The sequence below is a fragment of the Triturus cristatus genome, chromosome 2_1 (assembly GCF_964204655.1).
Source record: "Triturus cristatus chromosome 2_1, aTriCri1.1, whole genome shotgun sequence".
Taxonomy (NCBI): Eukaryota; Metazoa; Chordata; class Amphibia; order Caudata; family Salamandridae; genus Triturus; species Triturus cristatus.
Genome location: NC_140581.1, coordinates 659,946,051 through 659,969,340, shown reverse-complemented (window position 1 = coordinate 659,969,340; position 23,290 = coordinate 659,946,051). Strand labels below are relative to the sequence as shown.

Sequence of the window (23,290 nt, the reverse complement as noted above, 5' to 3'; positions counted from 1 at the left end):
TAAGTGGGAGGTTAGGCCATTTGTACGAAATTAAATATTGTTTGGCTGTCACTCCTGGATAATATTAGATAGTTATTGAAGGTGGAACTCGTATAGATGATATGACTCTTAACTATACTCTGTGCTCAGCTCGCTGCCTTGTTGGCTTGCAAAAAATAGAAATGTATAACTCAAGACATGCCAGCACTTGGGTATCATGCATTGAGAAATCTACTCATCCATTCACTATGGTGAGTCCGGTTTTAATCAGGGAGAGCTATATTTAGGGCCTATTGGCCCGTTCTGGAGGGTTGACAATGAACAGGTTTTTAGTTCACTCACAAAGTGAATGAGCTGTAAAGATACCTTTAAATCTTGTTTTTATTATATCACATTTGCTCAGAGTTCAGAGACAGGTCAAAAGTCAGCTTGTGTGTTTGTACAATTAACTCTGAAGTCAAAGAAAAATAGAGGGTTTTGTACAGTGAACTGTCTGACAATCGCGCTGTACAAAGACTGTGAAATGAAAGACTGTTTCCTAACACAATATTTAAATAGCTAATAAGTAAACTGTACAAACATTTCAAGTCCTATTTCATTAGGCATGAAAGCAATTTTTTTTTTAATTCTGTGACGAAAAACAATATTTTAATAGGATGAAAACGAATCAGAACACTACTCGGTGATGTACAAATGATAAACATTTTTGCTGAAACCCAATTTCCACAGATTGTTTTTATAGTTTTATCAGTAAAACGGCATTTTAGTGCAAAAGTTTCTGGCCATTTCATTTTTTTTTTTTAAACGCAGTCTGTAAAGGACAGTGCACTACCATATCATGCTTTAGTTATATATTTATTAAAAGTGAGTTTTTATACACATGAACCCAGAAACATTATTGCCCATGCCCGGATGGCAATGCTATTAGTGAACTAATAAGCAAGTCAGGGGTCATGTGTTCCCTATATGTGAGCTAGATTTTTTACTATATATTGAGTAAACCTTTAATCTATCAAATCAAAAAAACTTGATTATCAAAAAAAACAAAACGTTTTTTGTACAGTAGAAATGCTGTACTCACATATTTGAAGGTGCTCTTGTGATAATGAAGAAAAAGGAGACTGTAAATAAAATATCTGCCAACGACCGCACAGTCTGAGACCAGTTTACGGGTCAAGTACATCACAGTTAGGTCGACTAGGTCATTCAAGTTACTGGACCTGCAGGTCTAGTAACATTTTTACGAGTTTTAGAGGCCTGGGTACGAAGTAGAGACATGGAATATTAGAGGGATGGGGAGTATAACTAAGAGGCATAAAAGTATATTGAACTCTGCATAGGCATGAAATTGATGTAGTGCAACTGCAACAGCCTCACTTGATGATGGTTGATGGGAAAAGACTACATAAGCAGTGGGAGGGGGAGTTGTTCTAAACTGTGCATTTGTCCTATGCCAGAGGAGCCTCGATTTGGAAACAACAAAATATACTGTTGGACCGGTCATCCTTAGGGTGGTCTTCCCCCAACTTTTTGTCTGCCTACCTCCTGGCCTGGTGGTTCGGGCTGGAGTGTTCCGATGAGGAGCAGGGTCAAGACTAAACGATGGCTTGAACCCAGATCTCTTGACTGGAGGAAAGTGGTTTAAAAGTTTCAGCATTCCGTCCATCATCTTGGTTTATTTGCTACTTTTAGAAAGTAGACATGTCTCTGCTCTGTGTGCCTGCAGCCTGTCTCCAATACACGTCTTGGCTGAGTGACAGCCACACTTTGTACATTCCCTCTAGACAGCCACAACACAGAAAGGACTGGATGTGACAGGGGATCTATCTGCATTTGTCTGCATACTGATAGCCTTCCTAGGCAGGAAGGGGGAGAGGTGTCTCACACTTACATAGGTTGTGTCCTGCCTTCATACAAAGGGTCGATTCACCCCCAACTGGTAGTCTGGAGCCAGGGCTGGGCTGAAACGGAAGTTTGTGCACTTCAGAGAGTTCCTTTGAAGCCACCTCCTACATCAAAGGCACTTTTGGGTATAGGTACTAGGGCTCTGGCCCTACCAAATAAGTACACTACTGGACTCGGGAAGTACTCTGCTGGAGTAAAGGCTGCTGTGCTGCAGGATTGCCACTCTGCTGTGATTGAATGTTCTGAAGAACTGCTTCTCTGCTTTGAGGAAATGCCCTGCAGCCTGCTGATCATTGTCCTGCTAAGGCCAATGACTGAACCCAGATTTACCCCAAGGGCTTGTTGACTTGCCCCCTGTTTTCTAAAGTCTCAGAGATACAAAAAGATTCCTACAAATCTGCTAGAGCTGCCCAACTCTGCCTTCTGTAAGTGCTACCCTTGACTGAGGTGTCACCTCCAGAAGTGGGTTCTGCTGCTGCTTTCATCATCTATAGCTTCTAGGCCCTTTAAATTAAGCTTTTGAGCTCTCCAAGACCATGAACGGGCCCGGAACCGCATCGCTCGCAAGAAAGATTAGCACAAGCGGATGCAACTTTGTCTCTTTGCACAGCAGCATCGCCACCCGCGACCACGATGGCCCCACCTGTCCACCCGCGACGCCCAACGGCTCTTCGTGCACCATCGCCAGCGACGATCACTGTGCTCCCTACAAACCTTTTCACTGCGAACGCGAGAAGGTAAAACGTCAGTGGGACCGGTTTGGAACTGTATTCGACCCGCACTCCCATCGCGGTCGGCTTGACTTTTCAGATTTATCCCAGTCTAGCGTGACGTCAAGTAACCTTTAGCGCTATTGACTTCTAATCACTGTTTTCTGATTTAATCTTTAAAAATTCATATCTTCACCTACTTGGATTTTGTCTTGTTTTACTAAGATATATATTCTCTATTTTTGTAAACCTGTGTGGAGTGTTTGAGGTGTTTTCATTGAATTACTGTAATTCAAGTGTAATACCTTACACATTACCTCTTAAGTTAAGCCAGCCTGCTCAGTGACAAGCTACCAGAGGGTGAGCACAGGTTAATTTAGGGTGTGTACCTGACTTACCTTGACTAGGGTGGTGGTCCTTACTTGGAAAGGGTGCAAGCCGCCCCCAACTAGAGATCCCATTTCTAACACATCCCATATGCCCCATCAAAAGCGGAACTAGTTGGGCGAAGTAAGATGGCCGCAGGTTGAGAACTCTCCGAGACTAACCCTTTCTTCCCGCATATATCCAACTAAATAATCCGTGCCCTGAGGTCGCGATCTGCTTCCGGAAGCCCAAGATTGGACCACTGGGACCGGGGGAACCGGAGTTTTGGCCGCGTCCAAATCTGGCCTGTTGATCGGCGGGAGCCGGGGCCTCGAGTGGGCAGGAGGCCCGGATTGGTGAAGTGCCAGGCAGACTACATCCAGAGACTGTCCGGTGATAGAGCTGGAGGACTGATTGCAGCCGAAATACAAACTGAGCGCGGCATACGGAGTCGACAAGTAAAGTGTGGGACAGTCTCCGCCGGAGATCCAGGAGCGAAGATATATCCCCGACCCAAGACGGCACTGCCGGCCGGTGAGTTCCGGGGCCGGGGGTGTGTGACGAAGGGCCGATAATTCAAAGACGAAGTGAGACACAGAGGGCGCACGGTCTGGTTTTGAGCCCGGTGAGCGGCGAGCTCGATGAGGGACCGACCCACAGGGACGAATTTAGGCATCGCCGGAGGCTGCAGGAGCGTGGAGGGCGGACTAGGCCCGGGAGCGGGATAAAGATCGGCAAGTGGCCCGTTGCGGCTCCCCGGATACCGGGACCTGTGGTTCATGGAGAGTAGCAAAAAGAAAGACTGGGGAGGCTTCCGCCCTGTGTGACTCTCCTAGAAGGCATAACTACTGCAGCCTGACTTGACATCGAAGCAGGGTGGAGGCCCACTGACGAAAAAGGATTAACGGGAGACGGCGCGGCAGTGAACACACCAGACGAAGGGGGCCCCAGAAGTCGATCCCCTAGACACAGAGAAAGGGACCCACAACACTGATAACCCCCCCAGGGGGAGAATCATACTGCTGACGTTGTGGAGAAGTGAAGGTGAGGAGTAGTGCTCCCCTAGAGTAAATAACTGAGCGCTAGGAAGCAGCCGCCATATTGGACCTGCTCTTCGTCAGACGTGTCCAGAAGGCCGGGCAGCAATTTTTGTCAATTGGCAGTGCCTCTTTGCGGAAGGTCGGGACAGTGCTGTAGAAGTGCAGTTGGTGGGGGGGGGGGGGGGGGGGGGGAAGACAAGGGGACCCCCGGAGGTGGTTTTAAAAAAATAAGAGGGTCTGACTCACGGGACTTACTGACACGATTGACCAAGGCCTGGTGAATCCGCAAGCAACATAGTGAAGTCTGGGAACAAATGCGTAAACTCACTAGACGGCGACGAATCCGAGCCCCGTCAGTATGTCAAGCGCCAGGGGCCCCAAGCACACCCAAAACAACAAACTGGACAGGTACACCTTCCCTAAGGCGGCCATGACGGAACAGCACCTTTCCAAAGATAAGTCGGCGGGAGGACCAGAAGAAGGTGCCCCAGAACATACATTGAAAGATGTCCTAGAAGCTATTGGTGGGATTTGCACGTCTCTGGAACAGAGAATGGACGCGATCTCAGAAGTCAAGTTAATTAGAGCGGACCTGGCCGCAAATAGGGAGAAGGTCAAACAGTTCGAAATTACCACAACCAGCCTCGTAGAGGACACTAACAAGCTACAGAACGAAGTTCGAGAGCTGCAAGCATTCCGTAAGTTCGCCGAAGGGAAACTGGATGATTACGAAGGCTGCAGTAGATGCAACAACGTACGTATTCTTGGTGTGCCTGAAAAAGCAGAGCGACAGGCGACGGATCTGTTTGTGGAGAACTTAATTAACAACCAACTACAACCTAAGGGACTGTCCAACATCTTCGTTGTGGAAAGAGCCCATGGGGTACCAGGGGGACGACCGAAACCAGGGCCCCACCCACGTCCTATACAGGCCAGACTGCTGAATTATCGAGACAGAGATATCATCTTACAGACGGCCAGAGTAGCTCCACCCATACGTTTGGAGAACTCTGAGAGCACCTTCTTTCCAGACTTCACTCAGGCGGTACCAAAGCAGTGCAGGTTGTTCTTGGGGGTCAAGAAGAGACTGAGGGACAGAGGCCTTAAATATGCTATGTTGTTCCCGGCTCGACTTCGGGTGGAGGCCGGGGGAAAAAACAGATTCTTTGAGGCCCCGGAGAATGCTGCCAAGTGACTAGACGGTTGGAGAGATTCAACGGAACACAGCTCCCAGAGAGACTAGGAGGTATGGGGGGGGGGGGGACTAAGACATTTGACCTACACCTTAAAACTCCGGTTGAGCCCACGTTCTGCATAGACTTCCACTAGCCTTTTCAGGAGGGCATGTGAAACAGTGTATGTGTACGAAGCTGACTGACCCAGGGGAAATTTCTTAAAATGTGTATTGGGAGGTGGGGGGGAGAGACTTTTACCCCCCCCCATTTTCTTGACTTAGTTCAACTTTCGGGCGACAGGCACTCTGCATTGCAATAGTTATAGGCAGTTCTGAGCCCAGAGTGCAGGGGAGCAGGGAGGGGGGGCGTTGGGAGGAGCTAATGAATAGTTGTATGTTTTTCTTGAATCAACGAGGCATCATAGACCTGCAGCTTGGAAAGATCGGTAACACGCAATTGCCTATGAATACGCAATGGGACAAAGGATTTAAACTGATTTAACTGATTAGCTGGAATGTGAATGGTCTGGGAGACAAAGTGAAGAGAACAGTGGTGCCGCAGTATATTAGGAGGCATGCCCCTGATGTAGTGTTACTGCCGGAAACATATCTGGTGGGAAACACTTGTAAAGCCCTCAACAGGTGGGAATACAATCTATTGGCACATTCGGGCTTCATATCGGGGTCGAGAGGCATGGGTATACTGTTGAGGAACTCCTTTCCTATGACAGTGAAGTCCACTTGGGTGGACATAGGGGGGAGATATATAGGCGTCACAGGACAATGGGAAGGTACCATATTGACCCTCATGTCAGTATATGTTCCGCCGGGGCTTCAGGGACTCGCCTTCAAAGACCTGGGCTCCATTCTACTGACGGTACCAGAAGGAATCCTAGTCGTGGGAGGGTATCTAAAGGCGGTGGTCAGCGGTACCCAAGATAGAAACCCTCCACGAGAGCTCCGCCCCGTGAACCGCTGGCTCCCGGATTTTCTGGAGGCTCTGGGGTTGCAGGACACATGGCGGTCATATCACCCGGACACCACCCAATACACCCACCACTCGGGCGCTCACTACAGCCAATCGAGAATAGATTACATGCTAGTTCCCCCGGACCAACTGGCACATGTACGAGAAATCAGATACATGGTGAGGGGTATTTCAGATCATTCTCCGCTATGGGCCCAATTCGTGATTGGTCAGCACAGAGTGGGTAGGGTAGCACCCATGAATCCGTGTCACCTTCGCAACCCAGTGGTTCATGAAGCATTGCAAACTTCAATGGAACAATGCTTCCAAGATAACGAAGGATCGGTTCGCTCCCATCGAACATTGTGGGAAGCGTTCAAAACAGTAGTCAGGGGCCATGCGCTCTCCCAAATAGCGGGAGTGCGGAAAGAAAAGGTTAAGGAAGCGGAGGCATTGAAAGAAGAAATCTTCCGTTTGGAGGAGGAAGTAACAGAAGGACCCAACCCAGATACCCTCCATGTCGTACAGTTAAAGAGGGACAATTATAAAGCCTTAGTGACGAATATGGCCAAGGAACTGGGAAGAGAGACGCTAGGCAGAATATACGATCAAGGGGACAAAGCCGGGAAACTGATCGCATGGCTAGATAAAAGAAAACTGGCAAGCCGATTGGTGCCTAGCAGACAAGGCAGGACGCACGATCACTGATCCCAAGACATCGCGAATACATTCGCAACCCACTTTGAACAAGTATATTCCTCGCAAAAACCTTACACACTGCAAGATTCCCTTGATCTCCTGTATGACATTACGCTACCAAGACTCTCCGCTCCTGAATTGGAGTACCTGGAGGGAGCACTCACAACGGATGAGATTGCACAGGCGATCAGGGGCCTTAACTCTGGGAAGGCACCGGGACCCAATGGTCTGCCGATTGAACTATATAAACTTAGACCAAACATTCTTGACCCTCATTTGCGTAGGATGTTCGAGGAGAGTAAAGAACAGGGAAAATTGCCACGTGACCAAAGGATAGCGACTTTAGTGACGATCCACAAAGAAGGCAAGGCTCGGACTGATTGTTCATCCTACAAGCCAATCTCTCTACTAAAACGCTGAACCTAAGATTTTGGCTAAACTTCTCGCCACCCGAATGGTCAAGGTGATTAATAATTTGGTACACCCGGACCAATCCGGCTTTATGCCCCAGCGGAACACTGCTCTGAATCTACGCAGAGTGCACGGTGTACTGGGGAGGGCGACAACTATACAGGAGGAAGCGATACTGGTATCCCTGGATGCTACCATGGCGTTCGACATGCTTGAATGGCCATATCTCTTTGCTGTCCTCGAGCAAATGGGATTTGGGCCACAATTCATCCAGTGGGTGCAGCTCCTCTATTCAAAACCTCTAGCCCAGGTAGTTGTAAACAACACAAAGTCCGAAGTCTTCAACCTTAGCAGAGGAACCCGGCAGGGATGCCCTCTTTCCCCCCTCCTGTTTGCTTTGGCCCTGGAACCCTTGTCATCTTGGGTGAGGAGAGACCCGGTGATAAGAGGCCTAAAGTGGGCGGACACGTGGGAGGATCGCATATCATTGTATGCAGACGACATACTGTTATTTCTACGACCCGCAAAGGCCTGCCTCATAGCTGTACTGGACATCTTTGCCATTTTTGGCAGGTACACCGGTTACTCGATCAACTTGGCTAAATCCATGTTATATGTCCTTCGGGGACCCTTCACTGATCTTCCCAGGAACTGCCAGATACAGGTTACCACACAGGGCTTCAAATACCTAGATATTTATGTCACAGCTGACCCCGCGAGCAGATTTGTTCAGTGATTTGGAGCGTTGGAAGGCGCGTCCACGTTCTTTATTGGGCAGAGCTTCCTTTTTTAAAATGATGTCCTTACCCCAGTTTCTTTACGTTTTGCAGAATTCGTTAGATCTAGTCCCCGCGAGCTATTTTAAAGAAATTGAAAGCCTGCAGCGGAGCTTGCTCTGGAATGAAAAAACACGCATAGCGCTTCCCAAATTGAATCTCACCTGGTACGATGGTGGTATTGGCCTCCATGACCTCAAAAAATATTACTGGGCAGCGCACCTGGCGGCCATCAATCACGGCACATACAGACGTGCAGATGATCCGGGCTACGCGATGGATCGATGGTTACTACCAGGAGGGAACTACAACCGGGCGATTTACTCAAGCGCAGGGAGGCGCCACCTGACTGGGCCAACTAAACACTCGGTGCAAGTTTGGCAAGTGGCTAATAGAAATTTGGGATGGGAACGTAAGGAAACTCTGGCCACCCCACTTTGGGATTCAGAATTGCTTGGGAACTTATGGTCATCTAGAGGCTTCGACAAGTGGGACCTCATAGGTATCTCAAAGATTGGGGACCTCTGAGTGAAGGGTAAGGTTAAATCATTTCCCGCCCTGCAACAGGAGTATGATCTAGCTCCCACTGAATACTTTTGATACATGCAGGTTTGGCACGCATTGCAGTCATGTCTTCGGAAGGGAGTACCCCCTCCTGACTCCTCCCCCCTTGAGGACATACTTCTGGATGGCTATTTACCAACGAAGACTATTTCACTTACATACAAAAAGTTAGTGAACCACTCAGGCGAACCCCTCCTCAAGATACGGGAAAGATGGGAAAGGGATGGCATTATACTTGACGACGAAGACTGGGCAATTGCGGTCACCTCACCACGGGAGGTGCCCATCGCAGCCAGACTGAGGCTGGTGCAACTAAAAATTCTGCACCGTATATACATCACGGGGCCATTTCTGGTGCAAATGGTTAGAGCAGAGGATGGCAGATGTAGTAGGGGATGTGGAAATGAAGGAACATTCCTTCATATAATATGGGAATTCACACACGTACAAAGATACTGGAGAAAGATACATGAGGTAACGGGCGAGGTGCTAGCACAAGACATCCCATTAGAGGCCAAAAGGTGTCTTCTGATTGTGTGGGAGCCAACTGACCTAAATAATGCACGCATCACTTGGGTTACCTTAGAGTTGATGATAGCATAACGCAATATCGCACAGAAATGGGGGGCCGCACAGGCACCTACAGTATCCACCTGGAAGAGGGATATGGACTGGTGTATGTTCCATGAGAAGACCGTATATGTGGCCAGGGGCTGTCCAAAAAAGTGGACCCGCATATGGAATGACTGGAACATGTATAGAGGGGATATTTGTACTCCACCAATAACGCCAGCTCAAGATGAATAAATGTAGACATAATACTGGTTACCAAATACAATGCTACTGTACACTTCGATCTGGACAGGTATGATTTGTGAGGGAAAAAGAGAATGTACTGAGACATGCCATGAGATGTTGATTCCGACTTTTAATAAAAAGAATAAAAAAAAAAAAAAGGGGCAATAGTTCCTAATGCGAGATTTATCTTTGTAGATGGGAGGGTACTAATGCTGGTTACCATTTACATACCCTGACATATACTAAGTAACGTTCTATCATTCTCTGCAAGGCCAAATTGTGACAAAACACACTTACCATTGTTCTGGAGTGGAGATTTTAATAGTATCACTGGCAAGCATATAGATGGATCATTTCCACCACTCCCAGAAATGCCCAGGGCACCGCCAAGTACATCATTAACTAATTGGCACTTACAGGACACATGGCATATGGTGTATCTTCAAGAAACTATTCACATGTACATGATCTCTACTCTATAATACGAGCTACTACACTCCGATCACATGGCAGGAAGTCTCCGGCAGATCTTCCATATGGTGAGAGTGTTATCAGATCGCTCCCTTTTGTTGGCTGAATTCGATGGAGGCATCCACCTAGAGACAATTTTTTGGCATTGAAGGATAGGGTATATCAAACATAATGAGAACACAGCGACTGACACCTGTGTCAAGTGTGAAACTTTTAAGGTGAATATCAGGGGTATCGGTATTACGACTGCACATGGTGCACTAAAACTTTGAAAAACGAAGCAACCACATTACAATTCAAGAACACTTAAATGGAAAATGAAGTGGATAGGGAGAAGATGGAAACAAAACCGTTAATGGATTCAAAATCCAGCTGTCAAGAGTTGTTAAAACTTTTTATGTCAAATAGATTACACAGAGGCCACAGCCACAAACCTTTGAAGGAGATAAATCAGGGCATATGTTAGCTTGGCTTTTGCGTAATCAAGGAAAAGAGAGCTTCTATCACAGTAATATAGAAAGATAGAGGTACAGTGGTGCCCACCCAGATCAACATAAATATGGTTATGGCAGACTTTTATTCACTTATATTAAAAAGTGATGTCTCCAACAGACCCCCCTCAGCGAGTATTACTTAGTAGACATACCACTCACTATACTGAATGAGATACAACTTGATGAACTGCACTCCTTAGTAACCTCAGAAGAAATTAAGGATGCTGTAAAACACTAGCTAATGGGAGGATGCCTGGGGGCTTCCAGCTGAGTTCTACAGGACTTATGCTGGAACTCTGTCACCCAAGTTTGAAATGTACCTAGAAGCTAAAGAAAGGAGAAACCTACCACCAACCTCAAGGATGTGATAACAGCAGAAGTCCCCAAGGCATGAAGGAATATTTTACGGCCTTATGCTCATCACCCCGATAAATGCTTAACTTGGACTATGAAGCCCTGGCTAAACCTATGGTTAACGGAATGACCCCTTTATTGCCCATACAGGTCTACGCTGATCAGACAGGGTTTATATGGGACAGATGTACAGCCATGAATATTAGGCGTCTCATTCAAGTAATGGAAGAAAGATTCTAAAGACGTGCATCCAGTAGTGATCTCTATAGATATGGAGAAAGTGTCTGACTCCCTTAGATAGGAGTACCTATTCAGAGTGCTGGAAAAGATGGGATTTGTACGAGAAATAATAAGCTGGATATGCCTTTTGCATGAACCGACTAGAGCGTGGGTCAAAACGTGAAATATCATATCCGAAGGAAGGTCAACAGAACAGGAGATGCAACAGGGCTGCCTACTCGTCCGCCTTCTATTGGCTATGGAGCCCCTGGTGGTGAGGTACGGATGGGGAGCAGAAACGTGGAGGAATGTTGATTGGGAAAGAGTTTAATATTTCGCTATACACAGATGATATATTAATATACATGAGACCGGTAAATAATGTGGTTGAGGTACTACAGGTATTCCAAGATTTCGAAAAGGCATCTGGTCTGCAGGTGAATCTGAATAGAACTGGTCTATGCTCGCTGCAAGAAATCCGGCCCCCGTAGAGATTTTGCAAATTCTAAATGAAAGGCATACTTTAAAAAAATCTAGTTATTATACAAAGCAAAGAAGACTTAATTGAGAGAAATGTACAAAGTTTAGGAAGAATTTACCCCTCTCTACATAGGTTAGGATAGCGATATCCAAAATTATAGTGTTGCTGTGACTGCTATATTTCTGTGCAGTATTGCCACTTAGATTACCAAAAAGCTTGTTAGGCAGAATTAATGGATTATTGGTCATTTTAATATGGGGGGGAGGAAGGGTCAGCGTCATCCATACTCGCTCCGGAAATTACACCTACCCACTATATATTGTAGTTTGGGAGCCCCAGATATTGAACTTTATTAAATAGCAGCGCAACTTCAATAGGTGGCTAGATGAGTGTCAGCAGGCACAAATGAGGAGTTGAGGTACAAAATGTGTGGCTCCCAGGAAAAGGAACTAATGTGATGCCCATTAGAGCAAAATGTTTAACATTTAAACCACACAAAACTGAGGATAGTGGCCAGGTACTGTATAACAAGAATGTTTACTCGCACCAAGACCAAGGAACCGTGTGCAGAGAAATTATCGCTCTGGGTATTAATGGCTTTTACCAAAATGACGAGACACACCGACATTAAAACATGGGACACAGAGGGTGTTCGGCAATTTGGTGCTCTAACCACAGAGGATAGATACCACAAGTTCCAAACACTTTAAAACAACATCCAGCTAGGAATTGGACAATTCCTATCCTTTAATACAATTATGGGGTTCAAGAACGGAACCCCCATTAGAGCATGAGGCACTGGACACTCTGCTGTCTCCAAAACTAATCCTGTTGATATTTAAAACCCTATGGAAGGCGTAAAGTGCAGAAGATGGTGGGATAGGATAGTGGCACACACCAAAGAAGTAGCGCTCAATTTAAATTATTACAATTTTAAGTCCTACTCCGCAGATACCTCACACCGACTAATCTCCATAGAATGTTCGCAGGGACGCCTGACAGGTGCCTAAGGTGTAAATCAGCTGGTGCATATGTTCAGTGTAAGCTTGTAACATAGCAGCCAAAGATCCTTAATGCTATACAGGTCAGAGACTTTGAATTAGACAAATGCATTAAGGTATGATTACTAGGTCTGTTACCAAGATCTAAGCGGTGCAAAATAACAAGTAGGTTTGCTGATCTGGCCAAATTTCTCGGCAGAAAAAGGCACCAGCCTGCCTGACAAACTGGCATGCTGAATTGTGTCTATGGGTACAAGCAGAGATCGGAGCACTGGCAATGTTACCACACGCTGATAAAAGTAGAAAAAGATATAGGTGCGGGGACACATATTTGATTAAATTGAGCAGTGGTGAAGATACTAGAACACCGTAGGCCTTTACACTGTCGAAGATGAAATACATGTTTAACAGCCATGTTAGATGTATTCTGGAGCAACTACACGATATGTTCATTTTCATTTCAAGTATAGAGGTCATTGGTACTTCCTATTCCGGCCCAGAGATTTCACTTCCTAGTTTGTCAGACTAATCGGAAGGATGTTTCATAAACATTTCCATTTTAGTTTAGCCTAGTTCCCCATATAAACAAAACCATTGACAGAGATCCAATTAATCTGCAAAGATGACATTCAAACCTTCCCAGCACTTTGCCACGACTTTGTCTTGAAGACCTACCCAACGCCCAGTCAGATAATCTTCCATAGCTTATGTAATGGCAGTGTACAGCCGGGGTTTGTTGCCCCCAGACAGAGGCCAGGGCCTGCAGCCAAAAACCAAAGCCTGTGGGAGTTTGCCATTCACAATACGTTGGCCACAAGGCCGGGTCTTTGGTTAGGCTCAGAGTACAACCTGCGTCAGGTAAAAGGCCTTGCACAGTGAGGATTAGTAACTAAGCACATCGTAGAAAAAAATATTTTCTTTAAAAAATAAAAAAAACAACCATCAACAAGCAAACAAAGGAGTTGTAGATTAAGACTACAAAAACAAAAGAGCCATCAACAACAGTATCTAACGCAGACGACAAAGCATTAAAAAGAAAATGCATTCTATCAAACACCAAAAATTGAAAATAAAATAGATGTACACTCCACATGACATATAGGAACAAACAAAAAAAATTAGAAAAGGAGATCAAACAGAAGCTTTAAACCAAAATGTAATGATAAAAAAATTACTCTTAGCACAGAACTAAAATAGTAAGGTAGGGGTGAAGAAAAAAAAAAAACATTTCCATTTTACCTCTCATTAGACTTTTAGCTCTTACATACTGATTTACACCAAACTTGGCACAAAAACGGAACTTGACCCAGAAAGCAACCTTTTGTTGGTTTGGTGCAGATCCGTTCAGTAGTTCTTCAAAAACAAGTTTTGAAAAGAATGGGCAAGTGGACTTGAAAAGGTTAACACTTTTGTGCATCTCTGTCATTTATAGAAACAAGTCATTTATTCGTGATTCCTATCAATCACATCTGGATTTTTTTGCAAATGGGAAGACTGGTTAAATATGGCCACTATGGATTTTTTTTCCTCCATCTTGAAAATCGCAAATTGCTTATTGTAACATTGCACCATGGAAACAAATCCACAGCAATTGCCACCATAGAGGGGCAATAGGAAAGGTATCTGACCCTAGTGAGTATTGTGGGGGGCCCACAGGCATATAAAGCTCAAGTAACAGGCCCCGAGAAGAACAGAGAAAGCAGTGCATGATTTTCAAGTCAAAACGCAATTGTGTAATCTATCACTTTAAATAGGGGATTTCTCAAACATTTTGTGAATAAAATTTTTTTTTTTTAAAACAAACAAGATACGATTGACTACCTTCTCAAAGAGATAAAAAAAAATCCAAAGACTAAGGGGATGTGAGACAGAGAGATAGGGAGATAACAAAAGTAACAGAAAGAGAAGAGTTAAAGACTGTGCTGAGCAGGGGTTGATTGGCCACAGCGGGTTGGGTCCATGTCCTTGCTGCATGGCAGGCTCTGCAGCCAATCCCAGCTCTTAACAGCTCAAGGCCATGCGCAACAATAGATTGGTGTAGAGCCTGAACACAGACCAACTCCCTATGCGCACAGCCACAAGACCTGCACAGCGAGCTTTGGACAACCACTGCAAGTTACGTGCAGGACCTGGCCACATGCCGTTCCCAGCAGGAACTGTGAAGAAAGTGTAGTAAATGAAAAAAAAAAATTCTAACAAAACACAGTTAAAAATAAGTAATGACTAGATCTCAAACCACAAAACCACTAATTGCCATTGATAATATGCAGTGTACACAAGGCACACCGTAACTTCATGTTTGAAAAGCTTTATTGGAAATTTGAAATAAATAAAGACAACAGCAATAAATATAGAAATTCAAATACAACAATGTCACAAGAAAATTATATGCTGTCTGGAAGGAAAGAGTAAAAGCAATTTATGGGAATTATAGAAGGGAGAGAGGGGGAGAAGGGGGAAGGAGAGGCAGGAGGGAGAAAAGAAAAAACTAATACTACAAGATAAAGAGAGAAAACAGAGAAAAATATGCTAGATAAAGATACTGTAAATGCCTAAAATAAATATAAATACATCAAGGAGTACAACTATATATATATAATAATAACTTAACAGGGTATATAAAAGAGAAGAAACACAAAATCTGTTTAGGGAGGCTTGAAATTTTCAGAAGATATATGCGAAGATTTTGTTAAACCAATTTGGTCCAAATAGGTGGTAAGGGGCAACCAAAATAGATCCCTGTTCATGAATGGTTTGCAAGAAGAAGCAAAAGCAACATCAAGTCAATGGAAATGACAAAGAATGTTCCACCAATGTTGTATAGACAGTTTGTCGAGATTTTTCCAATTAAAGGAAATGTGTTGAAAAGCCAAAGCAAGCATGAGGTCAAAAAGACCACGGTCATGTGGAGGGAGATCTAAAGAATCGGAAAGACTTCCAGCAAAGAGAAGAGGCATAGAATAAGGAATGGAGATTGTAAACAAACGAAGAATGTAAGTCCAAACGTTCTCCCAAAATTTAGAGACTGAAGGACTGAGAAAGAGGAGGTGAAAAAGATCAGCATTAGAAGAACCACAGGTCCAACAGTTAGAGTCAGCAGTAGAAGAAAAACGAGCAATGGAGACGGGAAAGATAAAGTCTGTGATAAAGGAAAAACAAAGATTGGGAAAGAGAAGCAGAGTAAGAAATTTTTAAGGATCTAGACCAGAGTTTATCCCAAAAAGTAGTAGACCATTCACAACCAAGATCCGACTCCCAAGAAAGTTCCAATTTCGACTTAGTGTGGTCAGGATTAGGGCCAGAGTACAATTTGTATATAAGAGAGCCTTTAGGGAGAGTAAGAAGTATAGTTAGCAGAGGGTTTGGGGGATCAGATAAAGAAGAATGAGGGAGGGAATAATAGATGTCAAGAATAAGTGCCATAAGAGTAGAAAATCTTAGTAAAAAGGAACAAGGACAGCGAAACAAGGATTGAAACTGAGGAAAAGAGCAAGGAGAAACGCCATCAAAAAGCTGATTGACCCATAAAATGCCTTTTGACCTCCAAGCGTTCCAGAAAATGGGCCTGTTATTAAGCAGGATGAGCGAGTTATGCCAGATAGGAGAGTCTAAGAAAGATGCACAGGAAACTGTGGAGGGCTGAACTAAAGGTTTCAGGAGAAGACAAGTATGACAAAACAAGGGGAGGGAAGTATGAGAAGTCTTGGCAGAAAAACGTATAACTTCTTTGAAGGAAAAGGGTGATAATAGGGATTGTTCAATGTAGAGCCAAAGAGGGGAAGAGGAAGGAAGGTCCGAAGCAAGCCAACGTGAAGCCTGACGTAAAGAGAAAGATTTATGATAAAGACGAAAGTCTGGGAAATTCACACCACCATTAGATTTTGATTTCCGAAGGGAAGATAGGGCTTTTCTAGATTTTTTGTTATTCCAAAGAAATCTAGAGAGACATGAATCAATACGTTTAAAGTAAGTAGAGGGTATATGAACGGGAAGCATGGAGAGGATATAAATTAAAATAGGGGGCAATCATCATTTTAATCGAATCCAGCCGGCCCCACCAGGAAAGAAAAAGGGGATTCCAAGAAGCAAGTAAATTCTCAATTCGAGAGAGAGCAGCAGACATGTTTAGTTTAATAGAAGAATTAATAGAATTGGAGAACCAGATGCCTAGGTACTTTATTTTTTAACTATTCCAGGCACAACCAGTGGAAGAGAAGAGTTGAGGAAGACAGAATTTCGTAAGTGGGAGGATTTCAGTCTTGTCAGAGTTGAACTTGTAGCCAGAGAACCGCGAAAAAGAATTACATTCGAGAAGTGAAGGTGGAATAGAGGTCTCGGGAGAAGAAATGAATAACAGGATGTCGGCAGCATAAGCAGAAAGTTTCAATTGATGAGCACCATAAGGAAAACCGGAGATAGAATCATTGTTATGGATAGAAGTCAAAAAGGGTTCAAGAGCCAAAACAAAGAGAAGAGGGGATAAGGGACAACCTTGACGAACACCACGTTGGAGAGGAAAGGAAGATGACACGCGACCATTAACAAGGATCGAGGCTTTGGGAGCAGAATATAATAAGTGATACAAATTTAGGACCAAAGTCATGCCAGCGTAAAGACGCGAACAGAAAGGACCAATCAACTCTATCAAAAGCTTTCTCAGCATCAACAGAAATAGCGGTTAGGGGAATAGAGAGGGAAGAGATTTTATTTAGCTCATTGAGAAAAAGACGAGAATTGTCAGAAGTTAGTCTACCCTTGACAAAACCACATTGTTCCTTCCCAATAAGATGGGGCATGATAGGATCTAAACGTAAAGCAAGCAGTTTAGCAAATAATTTATAATCAACGTTAACTAAAGAAATCGGGCGATAGTTTTTACAGAATTTAGGATCTCGACCGTCTTTGGGGATAAGACAGATAGTTGCTTCTTGAAAAGTACCCTCTGTCGTACCAGATGAATAAAATGAATTAAAAAGTGTCAAAAGTTTAGGAAGTAACAAGTCAGAAAAGTGCAAATAAAATTCAACTGAGAAACCGTCCGGACCGGGTGATTTACCCTTAGTAAGGGTATATAAAGCTTTGGAGAGTTCAGTAAGGGAAAGGTCATTTTCGAGATCAAGGAAGTTAAGATGAGAGGAAGAAGAAGAAGGGATCTTGTCAAGATAAGTCTGAATAAGAGAAGGAGTAGGGGGGAGATTCTGGTGTGTAAAGGTGTTGATAAAAAAGTTTAAATTCATCGAGAATTGCTTGATCAGTATGAAGAAGGGAGTTATCAGAGGAATAAATCGAATCAATAAAGGTACGTTCTTTGCGCATTTTAAGGTAATTAGCAAGAAGCTTCCCTGCCTTATTTCGACCGCCATAAAAACGAGCACTACTGCGAAGGAGTATTGAAGAAGCATTATCAGTCAAAGATTTATTAAACTCCAGTTTAGCACGTATCAATTCTGGTGAAATGGAAGTTTGTGAAGAAGTATAAAATGTGTGTTCTAAAAGTTTAATTTGGGCTAATAAAGCTTTCCTCTTCTGAAGAAAGTGTTTCTTTTTCTTAGAGACAAAATCTATAATAAAACCGCGTGCGGTAGCTTTAAACGAGTCCCAGATAATATGAGGAGAAGTACTAGAATCACAATTTAGAAGAAAGAACTCATTAGCAAAGGAGCGAAAAGAGGAGGAAAATAGGGGGTCAGAAAGAAGAGAATTATTGAAACACCATCGAGAAGATTTTGGTTGTGGAGAGAGTAAATCAAGGTCTGTTACAATTGGAGCGTGGTCCGAGAGAACTATAGGTTCAATAGAGGAAGACAGTAAGTTTTGAGACAAAGATTGAGAAAGAAAGATGTAGTCCAAACGAGAAAGGGATGAATGAGGGGGGAGAGAAAAAGGAGTAGTCAAGAGTATCAGGATGAGAGAGTCGCCAAGTATCAATGAGGTGTGACTGAGAAATAGTATCGAGGAAGTGCTTGTAAGTCTTGCTTGGAGTAAAACGAACAGTAGATTTACGATCCAAAAAAGTGTCAACTATTTGGTTGCAGTCACCACCCAGGATAAACAAATCATCTCGAAATTGAATGCATTTTTGAGTAATCAAAGGCCAAAAAGAACAATCAGGGTGTGTAGGACCATAAACATTAAAAACAGTTAAAGGAACAGAACTGATTGACAATTTAGCTAAAATCCATCTACCATCAACATCATTTTCTTGCGATAACACTTTACATTTTAATTTCTTATGACATAAAATAACCACTCCAATTTTTTTTTGTTAGTAGACAGAGAGAATAAGACCGTACCCACCCAGCTTCTTCTTAGTTTAAGTGACTCAGATTCTGTAAGGTGGGTCTCCTGCAAGAGAACTATATCAGGGTTATAAGAAGCAAGGTGGGAAAGGATTCTCTGTCTTTTAATAGGATTAATAAAACCCTTTACGTTCCAGGAGATAACTCTGAATACAAAAACATTAAAATTCTGATAAGAACAAGAGTTACAGTATTAAGAACAGTATGGGAAATGAAGATGGATATAAGAAAAAAAGGATTATGAAAGAAAAGGGAAAAGAAGAGAAAGAAAATGGAGAGGAACAAATGATGGAGTCATACATAAAAGAAGGTAAGACAAATAAAGGGAAAAAAAAGGAGAAAAGAGCAATTATAGAAGAAAGAAAAAGGAGGGAAAAGGGGAAGAGGAAAGAGAAACAATAAAAAAGAGGAGACAGTACAAATCCAACAAGCATTGAAAATGCAATAGGTCGCATCTTTGATTAAGTTAAAGCCATTTGCTTTGCTAATGGTATTGTATAGCAAAGCACATGGCGTTAACTTAATGAAAGGCGAGACCTATTGCATTTTTAATGTCACCCAGGAGTCATCATTGTCTTGTGTAACATTTCCAATCCCTTGACATGCACACTTATGAGTCATTAGCTATGCATAATAAGTGTGATGTAAAGCGCTCGATCCCTACAATGGGATGAGTATCGCTATAAAATACATTAAACACGTGAAAGAGGGTCTGTAGAGAGCTGATCGTCACAGGTGAGAGAGGGTCTGTAGAGAGCTGATTGTCACAGGTGAGAGAGGGTCTGTAGAGAGCTGATCGGCACAGGTGAGAGAGGGTTTGTAGAGAGGTGATCGGCACGGGTGGTAGCAAGAGAATCCTTGCAGTAAGAGGACTTTGAGGGCTTGAAATCCACAGCCAGCAAACACTGGTGCAATAAAGCAGGTCCTGTGCCTACTTCTGTGTCAGTGGCAAGTCCTGTTTTTTTATGTTTGGAAATCTGGCCTTCCTACCAGCAATAATGATGATGAGAGGATGTGGCCCAACGGCCAGAGCTGCCAACTTCATTACATTATGACGTAGTCATAGTGCTAAGAATGCTTGCGTGCAAATCCAGAGATAGAGACAGAAACCATTACGTCCTAGCAGTCACAGGGAGTGAAGACCCGGAGACCCAGTAGTGGCTAAACCCTGAATCTGGAACCCAAGGGTTGTACCATATGAACTCTGTTATTCCATCTTCAGTGGACGTTTATTCACTACAGCACTATTAAGAAGCACTATTCTTTGGTAAAAATAGCAGTACTTGAACGAACTCTTGCCTGGAAAAAAAATAATCAATCAGACACTGCCAGCGCTTGCCATGTCACAGCACTTTTTTTTCCCTAAGCACTGATGAAGCCAATAGGTCTCCCTTATGCAAGGTCTATTGCTTTGTCAATGTTTTTTGCCATGCCTGTGTAGCATTGTTTAATAAAAATTTAAAAAGCACAATAATGTAACAAGCCTTGCCCGCGTCATTGCACTTTTATGCTTTACTTTCAGACATGCTGCAGAGCAGCTGCGCTGCTGTACCTGGCTAAGGAAAAGCTTAGACAAAGACATTAAATCTCGCATAGGTACGACTTATTGCCTTTGCTAGTGCTTGTTTTTTAAAGCACAGGTTAAGCCGCTTTCCCAGGATCACTGCAGGTTAAGTCTGCAGGACTCGAACCTGATTCACCAGCTTGAAAGCAGGTAGCTAGACATACATATATATTTTATGTCCCTTTACAATTTGAGTCACAAAGGGGTTTTCAATAAAATCGCAATATTTAATGAGACAGGAGAGGCGAGAGACGATCCACAAATAACCCCCAAATTGGATACAGTTATGTGTTTTATTTACAAATTGATCCTTCCTTATCTGGTGTTCTATAGCGCTGCTTGCCGTATACGAGTGAAGCCTTGCAGATGATAGAGCGATGTTTGTGTTGCATGCACCCTTGACATACAGCATATGACAAATTATAAGTTCAGCGTGTCGAGATACAATGCGGCACTGAGCAAAAGCCAATTTAAGTGTTATTCTTACTTTTACGAAGAAAGCGCAACCCTGCAGAAGCAGAACTATCATAAATCGAATGAACGAAACTCTTAAATGTTGCTCTCCACGGAAATCTTTAATAAAAGGCGTAAGATTTCTTCGTTTAAAGAGAAACCAGAGTATAAACAATCCACTCTCTGACTGTGGACCCAGGAAACAACTTTCCACACAATATCAGGGTGATTTACTTCACTAAGAGCATCATTGATAACCATTCAAAATCCAACCAACTCGTAAAAAGCCTTGTAATGCGGTACTTTGACAAAATACCTGTTGCCACAAACGAAACGGCAGCAGGAAGCGCAAGTGACTCGGCATTATGGGTATGCAAATTTCGTCGTAGGTCACGTGACAGGAAAAGCTGCAACACTCGAGTTTCCCAGCTCAAGCCTTAGCATCGGCTTCTTTTACTCTTCACATTTTGAATGCTGCAGGCTTTTGTGAAGCTCGGTGGCTCCCAAGAGGAGGACTTTTACATGCCACCATCAAAGCATGCTGGCTGGCTCATTGATCTTTTTTCCGAGACAATGAACGAGCCAGTGTGTTTTCAACTTGCAGCATATAAGGCTGCATCAGCTGCTGTAAGAAAACAAGCATTTGCAAAGAGGCAAAATGCTGACTATCGGCTTTGCCAATGCTTTTCGGCAATGTTGTGTAGCATCCGCAAGATGCTGTGCAGCATGACCAAAAGGGAAAAAAAGTAAACTCCATAAACCCGTGTTTCGTAGTTATAAGCCTTCTGTCATATCGGACAGCAGTTGCCTCTAGCTGGCGAAGGGTTTGCCGGCGTCCTCCCACCCTCCGAGTCGTTCTCAGTCATTATCACCATAGAACGCCCACTTGGGATCTAGACGTCCTGGAGGCGTTATTTGGAAACCGATAGCGCGCTTTACCCTGCCACACTGATCATTGGTTTCGGGGGCATGTAATTGCAGGAGCAGGCTGGGGTTGTGGTGGTGAGCGTTGGGGGGAGAGGAGCTCACGTCAAGGGTGGAAAGCAATCGCGGCACAAGTGCACGTGTGTTCACAGGGCAGTAGTAGAAGTGTTCATACACGAAGGTGTGCCATCTCATGTGTGAGCAGTGGTAGAAATAAGGGACTTCGTATAGCTACAAATTGTGATTTTGTTGCTACCAGAGTCCCTGGTTTGTGATTCGAGCAGCTGAGCAGCAAGATTGTCTCTCCAGACTGGGACCTGCCCCACCCCCAGCCTGCGCGGCTGCTCCGAAATCTGGGGGTTCCGTGGACAGAGGGAGCCCTCAGGAACAGCCACTGTCGAGGCGCTGCCTGCCCAAGCTTCAAGTCGCACTGTGCTAGGCCGGGCAGTGCCGGGAAACTGTGCAGGGCGGAGGAGGTAGCCCGAACGCCACACCACGCGTGAGAACGTTAAAGGATGTTTGACAGCAAGTTACCTGTTCACAAATGGACACTAATTATACACACTCTACACGGTCTGCGAGGTGCTGCCTCGTAAACATCCACTGCACGAAGAAACTACAGTTTCCAGCAATTCCAAGGAGCTTTGTACGGGACTGTGGGGTGCACAAGACGTGCTCTGTGATGAGGGAGGGGGAGGGAGTGAGCGGCCGCGCTCCTTTAAAAAAAACAAGCTGGGAATCCACTCTTTGCAGTGGTTTCCAGCACGTTTTTCCTGCCTCTGTGTGATTGCGGCTCCTCTCCCGGGTGACCGTGTGAACTGAGCCGATATCGTGTGGTACGGAGTGGCCCCGCGTTCGTTGGCAGGCCTACAACTAACTAACTGCTCCATAACATTACATTTCAGAGGTGAGTGCTGGTGTGAAGGGAAGATTATGGCTGGGTCATGAAAAAAGCACCATGGTGGCATGGTGACGGGACATCCTAAACGGTACGCTGATGGGAGTACACAGGACGTTCTTGGTTAGATCCAGCTGGTCACCTGGGACTGACTCGAACTGTCCTTGCGCATCCGACACATGGAACTAAAAGACAAGAGAAAAACGTGAGGGGATAATCTGTAGAGTTGGGTCCCCAACAAGGAGAGTAATTTTCAGAGTTGGTGGGTGATACAGCAAATTGATTGCCAGCAATGGCTGGCTGCTTGGTGGTGGGGGCAGTTGAGGGAGAATTCTTGCTTTTTACGGACAATGACTGATGTGGCAGGCAGGCAAACGGAAATCAGACAGTGCGAGTTTGAAGTTTACTGGGAAGTACTTTACGTGGGTGGCAGAAGTTTGACTGATGAATCTCAGATACTAAAGACATTGCAATGAAGTGTAATGCTTATATTATAATTTGGAATGCCAGAGCACGTGATAGCTATCCTAACAAGCGCGCGCACGACGGCAAAAGCAGGCTGGCGAGTGGTGTGCGATGCGGTGCGCGCGGCAAAGGAAAGCCATTGGGCTGAAAGCTGGCGGATGCGCGCGTGAACGCAAGCGCTAGGCCAGCCAGCAGCACTTTGAAATCTCACCTACAAAATGTCTCTCCGAGCAGCGCATGCGCGCTGACTCAGCGAGACCTAAAAAAATGATACACTA

General features: G+C 44.3%; 1 protein-coding gene and 1 non-coding gene across 3 annotated transcripts in view; both read right to left on the bottom strand.

Annotated features, from left to right (window-relative positions):
- Window positions 1–23,290, bottom strand: part of FER (FER tyrosine kinase) — a 1,023,934-nt gene that overhangs the window by 992,922 nt on the left and 7,722 nt on the right. The gene's annotated exons all lie outside the window — the stretch shown is intronic.
- LOC146865719 (U5 spliceosomal RNA) lies at window positions 20,778–20,894 on the bottom strand. Its single transcript, XR_014977531.1, has one exon. It is a non-coding gene; the product is annotated as a U5 spliceosomal RNA (small nuclear RNA).